We start from the raw sequence: 12,233 nt of genomic DNA, 5'->3' as shown, positions 1-12,233 counted from the left end.
GAGTAAAGCTTTGTCTGGCTAAAGCAAACATTCAACAAAAAGAAAAAGTTAGATTTGCTATGAAGAGACATTAGTAGATATTAGGTGCTTCAAAATTCTTGGGTGTTGAGTTCCGTGTTCACCATAGAACCAGCGAGATTCTTTATATCATATCTTTTGTGGAGCTGAGGCCCAAACCTTTTCTCACATTCTTGCAGCCTATATTAAAAAAAGCCACTTTCTTGTATGAAAACAACAACTCACTTGTAGATAAAGATGCCACAAGTTGTAGTGACCAGCCGAGGTAAGAATCCCATGTGGTCTAAGGTTGGGGGTCTCTTTTCCAGTGTGCACTAGTTAAAAGCCATCTCTGTGACTGCAAAAATCAGCTGCATTGCCCAATACGGGCTAAAGACCACAAAGGTCAGAAGCTTCCTGTTGCAGAATGAATGTGTCCCCCCCAAATTGATACGTTGAAGCCCTAACCCCCAATGTGATATGTTTTGGAGGTGCAATAATTAGGTTTACATGAGGTCATGAGGGCCTCCATGATGGAATAATGTCCTTGTAACAAGAAGAAGAGACAGACCTGAGAATTCTCTCTCTCTCCCTCTCCCTGTCTCTCTCTGCCTTGGGAGGACACATGGAGAAGGTAGCCATCTGCAAGCCAGCAAGAGGACCCTTACCAGGAACAAAATCTACTAGCACTTTGATGTGAGACTTCCCAGCCTCCTGAACTGTGAGAAATAAATGTTTGTTGTTTAAGACACCAGTCTATGGTATTTTGTTATGGTAGCCAGAGCTGACTAAGACACCCCCATAGAAATTACTTAGTGTATTGGTTTCTTTGGCTGGCCATAATAAAGCATTACAAACTGGGTGGCTTAGAACAACAGAAACTTATTATCTCACAGTTCTGGAGGCTAGAAGTCTGAAATTAAGGTGTCTCAGTACTGCACTCCCTCTGAAATCTGTAAGGGAATCCTTCCTTGCCTCTTCCTAACTTGTAGTGCTTTGCTGGCAATCTTTGGCATTCCTTAGCTTGCAGCTACATGACTTTGTTGTGACGTGGTGTTCCTCTGTCTCTGTCTTCATGGCCATCTTCTCGTAAGGACATCAGGTGCACTGGATTAGGGCTCCACCCTACTTATGACTTCATACTAACTAATTTTATCTGCAACAACACTATTTTCAAATAAGGGCACATTCTGAGATGCTGGGGAGGAGGTTAACATGTCGTGTCTTTTGTGGGGGGGCACAATTCACAATCCATAACACTAAGATCTGTGGAAACTTAAAGTTACCCTCCCTGGCCCTGCCAGATGCCTTAATCTCCAGGTGTAACAATGATCTCCAACATGTCACTCATTTATTTTTAAAATAATAAACAGAAAAATTCTCCCTAAGTTCTGAAGTAATAAAAAATTGATATAACACAGTTGGTTGGCATTTGAAGGTAAAACCTAAACTTTTTCATAAACTGATAAAATCTGAGCTGGAAGATGAGGTTTCTATGTGCAGGTGAGCTCCCTAATACTGAGGCCGAGTTCAGGTTACTCACTCATTGGCGGGGCAGGCAGATCACACTTACATCACTGATGTAGTTAGGATGTTCTGAAGTTTGATCTCGGTGTTGGTATGTTGCAAATTGGCAGATGTCCTCTTTCAGGTTATTTCTTACATCCTGGAGAAATCCTGGATCTTATGGGTGATGAGAGATCTTGTGATAGCACAGATTAGCAGCACAGCTTCTCAGTGTAGTAGAACAGTAACATTAATACAAACGAGAGACATGAACAAGAGAGGCCATTTGGATTTACCATTGATTGGAATACATATCTGAGCATTCACTTTTACATAATGGGCAAGCAGTCTACATTGAACTTGTGTTAAAACTCTTCTTATCAAATTCTGAAAAGATGCCAGTGGAGGAAGTAGCATAGCTTTTAGATCTTTCTGAATCCCACGGAAAAAAGTGAAACTTAAAAACACATGGACATTTACAACAAAACTAGGTGACAAGGTACCCAGCAAACCCCAAAGTATAAACAACTAAGAGCCATAAGACTGTGCATTAACAGCATCTGGGCAGGACACAGTAGGCGGAAGCCACAGGGACAACAAATGACCTGACAATAGAAGACCCCAAAATGGTTTACAGACTCTGGGAGGCGGAGTCCAGACAGAGAGCAGCAGGAACAAGGAAAGGTTTGCCCCCGACTAGCAGGTGAGACAAGGGGCCGGGGGTAAGCCCGGCAGCACCTTTCCACCTTCCTACGGGGCTTCACACCCAGGCAAAACAGAGGGAGGGGAATCAAAATGGACCAGGAAGGAATAAGAAATGAAGGAAAGGGATGGTCCAGATAAAAGTGGGACAGGCAAATAGAGCAAGAAAAATTCAAAAAAAGAAAAATCACCTTTTTTTCCTTTAAGCTGAAATAACAGGAGTTGTTAGAACAAAATCTCCTAATAATCAGGAAAACTAAGCTCATATAAAAATGAGTAACAGAAAGTGTCAAGGCCAAATCTCAGACAAAGATACTTGTGTATTTTCAATAAAAAGTCCTATCTGGGAATTTTTCACACCTTGTAAGGATGAATTAAATTATCATTTTTGCCACCTTAAAATTTCATGAGGAGGGAAAAATTTTAAAGCTCGATAAATTACTTTCAATTCCGACATGGAAAAAAAACCACATTTTAATTTCACTAATCCAATTTTAAAAATGTGACTACTAAAATTAAAATTATAATAATTTAAAAAGTTTTGTTATTTTTCAGATTGATTCTTGATTCCTTGAAGTTTTTTGTTTCGTGGCAATATTTGGTTTCGGCCTTGGCTTCAGCCAAATACTGACTTTAATTCCTGGCCTTTTAGCATCCGGAAAAAAATAGGTATCAAAATGTCAGTAGAGATGCACTATAAGACTATGGTCCTGAGGAGGAAGAGAGAACAAGGATCTTCAGTGGTCTGCTTCCTGCCAAAAGGAGAGTGAGAGGAAGAAGTTGGGCTGTGCACTCTCAATCTCTTTCTGATCATCAATCAGGTTAAGTCTGTATCAATTATCTATCGCTGTTCAAAAACCACCAGAAAACTCAGTGGTTTCAAACAACCACCATTCTCTCTGTTCACGACACTGTGGGTCAGCAGTTTGCACGAGGCCCAGTTGGGAGGCCATTCTGCGGGTCTTGTCTGGGGCACACACGTAGCTGTAGTCACCTGCAGCTCGCCTAGGGCTGGAGGGTGGAAGGTGGGCTCTCTTGTACATCTGGTGGCTGGATTTAGCTGTTGGCTGGGCCCTTCTCTCAAGCAGTCTCTCATCATGAAGAAGTCTAGCCTGGGCTGCTTCTTGCAGCAGCAGCACACAGGTGGAATGAGAGCAGAGGCTGCAAGGCCGCTTGAGGCTGAGAGGTTCTGAAGCCACAGCCTATCACTTGCTCACATCCTGTTGGTGAAAGCAAGACACAGGGCCAGCCAGCTGGAAGAGGTGGAGAACTTAATTCCTCCTCTTGGTGGGAGGAGTGGAAAATCCACATCATAAAGGGCCTGGGGAGGGAGGAATTATTGTGACTGCCTTTGCACACAATCTTCCACAAAGTCCATCTTCCCCTGCTGGACACAGGAGTGAGGGGTGGTGGGCAAGCGGAAGGGCGCCCTCTCCACACAGAAGGAAATAGGAGCAGGGGAGAGGTTCTGTTCTCCCCACTCACCCCGGACTGATAATACTTTAAAATAGAGGATTCTTATGAAACAAATAAAACCCCACTCCTTCTGCAACACTCCAAGACCAGAAACAAAACAAACTTCCCTGTGAAGAGCAATTACAGATGTTTGCAGAAAGCAGCATTAACTCTATTAACACTCCATGCTTATACCATCTACAAATCTTTAAAAACATACTCAGTATATTGAGTAGTGATCCTAGAGTTTTAGATTTCATATATATATATATACATATATATATTTAAAACACTAGCATGACTCAAGAAAGTTCAAACACATTTTTCTCTTGACGTAAAAACAAAGTCAAAGACTATACTGGGCAGTAAGATGAGATTTTCATATATTACAAAGTTTATTGTTAAATATCGGCACAATTAAGGAAAGTTTTAAACTCAGTTTTTCTCTGTAGAGCATTACAAATGGAATAGATTCTTTTCTATTTTTAGATGGTTCAAATGATGGCACCGTACCAAGGGAGGGAGGGGATAGATGTTTCTAACCATGATTCATGTGGCCTCTGTGCCATAGGGCCAACTAGCTTCTTGTTAATAAAAAACGCTGCTAACCCATCACAGCCCCACAGATTGGGGTTCTGATGAGTAAAAGGAAAAATCACGCCTGCGTCACAGGTAGCGGGCAACAAGACAGGGGAATCCAGGCCAGAGGAGGAGGCAGCTCGCAAGCATCAGTCTGTGAGCCTGCATGAAGGAATCCAGACGCCTCTGTGGCAGCCAGGAAGTCTGCTCACAAGGGCTCCAACGTTTCCCGCAGGGAAAGCCCAACACTCACTGAGTTAAACTGGACCCAGGCGTTGAAGTGAGCTGTCCTGAATGGCTTCAGCTTCATGCACTCCTTGGAACCAAGGCTTGGGTGTTGTGTGATCTGGGCACAGCCAGGAAGGGAGCTGATGCCGCTTTCTCTGTATGTTTTTACCTTCTTGTTATGAATCAAGGAGAACCGCAAGGTGGAAAAACAGAACCCAAGAGAGGAAATGGAAAAGTCCAGCCTGGGCACACCCTTCTTGCCCTCTCTCTGCCGGTTCTCCTAGTGCCCAGTCCCAGCTCTGCCGGGAGGGAGCCAGACGGAAGGAGAGATACCCAAAGGGAGAGTCTGATCTTTGGGGGACTGTTTATCTGCTGGAATGCCCCAGAAAGACCATCCCCACCTACGGTTTCTCTCCCTTTTCATTTATGGTAATGATGGGTGATAGAACTCTCACTCTCTCCTTCCTCCCTCTCTCCCTTCCTTCTCTCCCTTTTTCTTTCTTTTACAATTTATCGCTATTCACTATGAAACCTGGTAAGAACAACCATGACCATGATTGAATTTTCTGAGTTGATCATAAGAATTGAGTCATCCTCATCATACCCAACTAAGACAAAGTTGAGAAGCCAGATGGGGGAGGGCACTCAGGGCACACAGACTAATTCTCTGCAAGCCTGGCTGTTGAAACTTCTGTTGTAACCTGAAGCCAGTTTTACCTACGGGCTACTGAAACAACCTGCTGCAAATCTAAGACTGGTTTTACCCACCACTGTCACTTACCAGCAGAGTTTGCCACCTCCCCCGAACTTTACTAATGCCAATGAACTTTCGGGAAAAACAGTATGAACATTTCTCAATTTCATAAAACCTCCAACCTCCTCTTTGTTCTTCAGGGGTACTGAAGACCACCTGGTCTGTGTGTATCAAACTGCAATTCTTGTTTCAAATAAAATGGTAAATTTAGAGAATCATCTCTACATATTTCATTTGACTTTGACAACGTGACAGGCATCCTCACAGTCTAGGGACTAAAAGGAAAACTCTTTTTCTCTGCTACTCACCACTTCACTTTTGACAGGAAATGTGTGGGTTTTTTCCTTACAGTAAACAATTTTCCAACTCTTGGGGCACCAACAGGGTATTCTACAATTCAATTATAATGCTAACTGCGTGGAGCTAGGACAGACCCCACAGGTTAAGGGCTCAGTTCCTACAAGACTATCCCCCACTACAGACAGTAGTCAAAAGTTCCAGGACTGTGCCCCAAGGCACATGACCCTCCTTTAAAAGCCCATAATCTCTGTTAGTGGGAGAGAAATGGATTTGAGGCAGCTTCTCCAGCAAGGCATCTGTCATATTAAAACTTCCTTTCTTCCTTGGCAATGTTTGTTGTCTCAATAATTGGATGTTTGTGCAACAAACAATCGGACCTAGACCAAAACCCCCTTGCAGTTTTGACAATATAAGAAGCTGAGAGAAGGCTGAGAATTCATTTGTCACAGAGGAGATTCCCAGTTGACTAGATCATCCTTGTACAATACAAGAACAGATGCCTAGAGGAGCTGAAAATTGGCCAGGCTGGTAAATAGTTAAGCAGCAGGGTATAAAGTAGTGATTTAATGGGGTTTTGTGTTCATTGTATAAAGTTATTTTCTAGCAATATTTTAGAAAGGCATAGTACAAATTCACCAAAACCTCATCTTTCTACATTAGGCAAAGTATTCTACAATCTTTGTGAAAATAAGTAATACAAAATCTAAGCTGTTGGATTCAGCTGTGGGGATCAAGGGCCTTGGCCCCTTAGAGGTTCACTGAAAATTACTGACATGAGGCAGATTGATTAATAAGAGGATAGGCATACAAGTTCATTTAATGTGTATACACAGGAGGCCTCAGAAAGATCCCCATCCCGCAGTGGAGTTCGGAAGCTTATATACCATCTTGAGGTTATAGAAAGAATGTGGGCCCACACCATGGCCAAACAACAGGTTACTGTGATAAATCAGGCTTTAGGGGCAAGTCAAGTTATGGGAGGAGGGGAGGTGAAGGCTTAGCTAGTAAAGGTGGTCTTGTTATGTCGATGAAACCTCACAGGTTGCAGCCCTCAGAGAGAATAGACGGTAAAAGTTTCTTTCAGACCCTCCCTAGATCCAGGCCTTGCAAGGCCTGACTGCATCACGGCTGATTCTCTATAATGCAAATCTCCCCCCCAGAAGACAGCTCTGTAGGGCTACTTCTTTTTTCTGGTCCTTGGCAGCCACCTCAAAATATGTAAAAAAAATATATATATTTAAGGGTAAAATATTTTGATATTCTTCAGAACTCTAAATTATTTTGAGCCTTAAAGGAATGTGATTATGTGGCCTGAGTTATGTGACAGGCAGCTGTAACCTCCGTTTCTCTGATTATTGCCCTTCTTCCTTACTGACATTGTTTTGTAAGATGTTGTCAATGGCTGAAGGGTACCAGGGACGACCCCCTTCCCTCTCCACTATTGAGCTTCATTAGAGATTAACCTTCCTCTTACCTTTCTCACACAAAGACTTCATGGTTATCACATTGTCTTAAGATGGAATGTTAAATGCACTCACATTGGAAAGGAAATGAAAACCAGCTATAAAGAAAAGAAAACAAAACTAAAATGAATTAATTGTAACTCTTAAACCAGCTTTGAAGAGAATATGTTATAATTCTGTTAAATCTCTTTATCTTCTTCCTATCTAAGCAAGAATTTAATTTTTAACTTTGGAGCATGGACCCCATTTCTCTGAGGTCTGTGTATACCAGAATGGCTATTCCCAACTTTTCACTTGAATTGTTATGGTTTAGAACTCAAGAAAACGACCACTTGAAAGCCGAATTGAGCCAAATTAGGAGTCTGTGTTACCCTCTGCACTGCCAAAGGCGGCAGCACAGAGAGCAGCGCTCAACCGGAAAAGAGGAAGGGTTTTTATACTACTATACATCGGGGTCTTACATGACTCTGAGTACACCAGGTGGAGTCAGTTTTGCAATAAATTCCATTACCAGGGGGCGTGGGACCAGCCCCAGACCACCTGTTTTGATTACACTCTATACGCAAGAGAGTTTACAGAAGCAGATACCATCAGTTAAGTCAAGGAACATTTTTCAAGCATAGTAAAATTTAACTATACACACCTAGTGATTTTAAACAATCAATTATAAGTTAGTCACTTTATTTTTCCTGTTTTCCATGTATATTTTCCCAGCTCATAGGTCACGGGCTCATGAATCACACAGCAGCAGTGAGCCTGTACACAAGATGGCTTTACTGTGGCTCACAAAGGTATAGTGATTACTGCGCCTCATCACATGAATAAACTCTTTAAAATTGAATTTTGCTATGATGATGCCACTGTGCTCTAGTCTGGGCAACAGAGTGAGACTCTACCTCAAAAAAAAAAAACAAACAAACAAACAAAAAAAAAGAAAAAACAAACCCAAAAACCAAAACAAAACCAAAACTGGACTCCAACCCTTTTGATTATTTCAGGTTGACATACCAAGTCTCTGGCATGAGCATTTCTAATCTCTGCTCTACTTAGTGGTCAGTGGAATCACCTATCTTAACTTTCATTTAATAATAATGGTAATAGTAATAAGGTATACCTTATCCTCTCAGGTAGGTTCTATTCTTATCCTCCTTTAACACATAAGGAACCTGAGGCAAAGAGAGGCCAACTCACTTGCTCAAAGCCAAGCACTGGTAGGTGGTAAAGCCAGGACTATAACACCACCTGCCTCCAGCAACCTAACTCTTACCCACAACTGCAAACTGCCCTTGTACCTTGATTTCAAATCAAATTATAGAAGGAATTTTATTTAAGTCATCCTTCAAGTTAACATATTTTTAATGCCAGTGTATTGAAATTTTCATGTTGAGAGGTAGATTAAAATGTTTATTAAATAGAAACAAAATCTACCTTAATTGTCTTAAATATGTTACTTCCTTGCTTCAAAATTTCCAGTGCTTCCTTATTGTCCCAAGTGATTAATTGAACAAGTCAATTAAAATGAGGAATCATAGAAAATGCTGTATATACACTCTAATATCTTATATTTGTCATGAAACATAGGCAGCCACATGTGCTTGGAGCCAGGGCCCTGTCTTGAGCAGGGGTCCTCTGGTGGAGTTCAAAGGTGTCTTCTTACCTAATCACACTCAGACTGCATCATCTTATGATCTGAGGTTTAAGTTTCCTTGAAGTGGAATGAAACCTTAAAGATACCTGTGAAGTAATCTAAGCCCAGAATCCCTTTGGAGTTTTAGATATTTTCTCCAATTTTTAAAATAACTTTCTCACCCATAGTTAATTTAGTATCAATTATTTTAGGTATTCACTTTCGTCAAATTTAACCAAGGCATTGTACTTAATTGTCACAGAAACTGTTTCTTGGACACTCCTTCCACATTCATATTTCATCAAGTTATATACTGAAACTGCCCTTCATAAAATTAATAAAGAGCTGCAAGGTGGAAGGCAGGGGCCTGAACTCTGCAAAAGTATAGACATAACTAAAAAATAATAATAATAATAACCAGCCATTTTTTCCTAGATTGCTTTCCTAGAATTGTTTACTACTCAGGAGTCACATAACTCATGGTCATAAAAATTCTTAACATAATTTCTCCCACAGATAATGTCACCCTTGTGAAACCTAAGGCTGGTCTTTGGGATATCTTCTAGATGCTGCATTTGGGTTGACCAACTGACCCAAACAGACCAGTGGCCTACACCAAGGAACTGACTCAACTGATCTTGTAATCCTCTCCCAGAAACTGACTAGGCACAAGAACACAGTTTCTACATCCCTACAATCTCACCCCAACCCAACCAATCAGCAATACCAATTCCCTAGCCTCCTGCCTGCCAATCCATTCTTAAAAATCTCAGTCTCCAAATTCTCAGAGAGGTGGATTTGAGAAATTTCTTCCATCTCCTCACTTGGCATCCTGTGATATTAAACGCTTTCTCTGGTGTAACTCCTGCTGTCTGAGTGTGTTGACTCATTTCTGTGCAGCAGGCAATACAACCCGGTTGAGTGGTAACAATAGCATTTAATTAAATCATGTAATTCCAGTTGCAAATACAGAAGGCACAAATAGGTTTGGGAGCAAAGGCAATGGATTCTTGGTAAGCCATGAACTCAGATGGTAGGATCAGAAATGGCGGGAGCTGTGGAGAGAGGCTGATTTCCCTAGGATCACTCTGTGTAGCTTTTGGCAATTTTAAGAGACCTTGAGATTTGCCCCTTCCTTGATTCCACACTATTTTATCATTCTCCTACTCCTCTTTTTCTTCTCTCTTCTTCAGTCAATTTCTCCTACCTGAACTCTGTCCGAATGATGGTTATTGCCCAAGGAGTTGTTCTCAGACCTCTACTTTCATCTCCATGATATATCATAATGATCTGTGATAATAATGTCCCCAAATGGAGTCACTTATGTCAAGTAGCATTGAGCCCCAGTGAAGTTGCTCCCCACTCAAAGGATAAACATATGTGTAAAAGACTGATGTGATACACCTGCTGTCACCCGATACCACCCCAGACCTGAAACGGACCTACAGACTATGAAAGGTGGCTGGGATGATGAGAATAGATCCATCTGTGAGGATCATAAAAGCAGCAAAGACCTGGCCTTGTCTAAGATGTCTTTGGAGGCTGTGCCAGTGAGAACTCTGAGGTCTTATCCAGTCTTGATGGCTGCCACTGTAAGCTCTGCCTGAGAGTAGCAGTGATTCTCCTGATGACCTGGCCAGAGGACTTCTGGACCCACTGGACTGGTCTGCCAGCACATTGGTCTCCTGAGCCTTCACTGTGGTTCATTACCCCCTCTTATTACTGCCTGTGTATTGAATATTAATTGCACGATTGGTGATGTGTGAAGGCTGTGCAATAAACCGTGAATTTGAACATATGTAATTGGCTATTGAGTCATTGTGAAACCTCACCACTTTGGTTGAGTTAGCACACCTGGGTCGCTCAACCCTAATTAGCATATCACTCTATTCTCTTGAGTAATTTCATCAACAAATATCTTTATGTAGATGTCTCCCAAATCTTTCCTTCCAGACTACCCAGGCTATCTCCCTGGGTAGTAAAATGGCTTTTAATAACTTAAGAATTTGTGGTCCATATTTAATTTTCTTGTTTTCAGAGGTAAGGTAAATATCTTTTCTTCCAAATATCTTTATGAGCATGTACCACCATAAAGGCATACTTAGAATCAGTCTAGTTAGTGCAATTAATTTATTCTTCTGGGCAGATGTCCCAGGGGGTAAAAAAGCTTGTGTCGCTATTACCTGTTGGCTGGTAAACACAGCATATCCAGTTTTGCATTGTTCCTGTTTCATAAAGCTGCTTCCATCCATAAAGAGCTCCTCATCTGTGTCCAACAGGGGCTGACCAGTTGAATCTGGGAAAATAGAATATACTTGGTCAATAATTTGAATGCAATCATGGACTGGGGAACAAGAGTCCACAGGCAGCAAGGTGGCTGGATTTAAGGTGGACATCACCTTGAGAGTTTATATTAGGACTATTTAACAAAGTAGCTTGATATTTACCCAACTGGCCAGCCGTTAACCAAAAGCCTCCCTTACGTCCTAGTAATGGTAATATATAATGCATGGTGTGAACAGTTACTAGTTGCTGAGGGTAAACTTTTCAGCTTCCCATGAAACATCACAAGTAGTAGCGACCACGTTCAAACAAGCTGGCCATCCTTTTGTTATCATATCCAATTGCTTAGAGAAATAAGCTACAGGTCACTTAAAGTTTGTGTCAATACCCTGAGTGCAATTCCTTGCCATTCTTGAATGAACGAATAAATCAAAAGGCATATATAAGTCTCAGGGGCCCAATGCGAGAGCAGTCATTAATTTTTCTTTAATATTTAAGAAAGCCTTGTGGCAAGCCACAGTTCAAGTAAGCTGTTCTTTTCCGTCCCCATTTAAGGCTTCATAGAGGGGTTTTACTATTAGCCTGAAGTTAGGAATCTAAATCCAGCAAAACCTGGCCATACCCAAGAATCCTTGCAACTGCTTGCAAGTGGTACGGGCTGCTGCTTGATTTACAGCCTCTCTCCAATTTGAGAAGAGGTTCTGAGATAATTCAAAGCCCAAGTATTTGACAGTGGGAAGTGAGATCTGAGCTTTACCTGAGATGCTTTATATCCTTTGTCAGCCAGGAAGCCTACTACAATTATGGCATGTTGCTTTGATTTAGTTTCAGTCTCACTGGCTATCAGGATATTGTCTACGTACTGTAAAATTTCCCCTTACTCAAAACTATTTCCCTCAAATCTCTGGCCAGAATTTTTCTGAAGATTGTTAGGGAGTTTTTAAACTCCTGAGGAAGGACAGTCCAGCAGTACTGGCATTTGACTTTAGACTTTAAGTCTTCCCATTCAAAAGCAAATCGTTCTTGGGATTTGGGAACAAGAAGAATGCAAAAGAAAGCATTTTTTAAATCCATTACAGAAAATCAGGCAAAATTTCCAGATAAAGTGGTACAGAGGGTGTAAGATTAGGTACCACCAGATGAGTATCTTCCACTATTTAGTTTATTGCCCTTAGATCATGAACAAACAGGTATTCCTGGGTTCCAGGTTTATTTCTTTTCTTCTTTTTTGACTGGTAGAATGGGCGTATAATGAGGCATGCCTGACCTCCCTGTCCCTTAGGGATAGGAACTCAGTTTTAAGCTTTTATTAGGGGGGGTCCCCTTGGCCAAGGGGAGG

The sequence above is a fragment of the Eulemur rufifrons genome, chromosome 18, assembly GCF_041146395.1.
Source record: "Eulemur rufifrons isolate Redbay chromosome 18, OSU_ERuf_1, whole genome shotgun sequence".
Taxonomy (NCBI): Eukaryota; Metazoa; Chordata; class Mammalia; order Primates; family Lemuridae; genus Eulemur; species Eulemur rufifrons.
Note: the sequence above shows the minus strand (reverse complement) of the source record.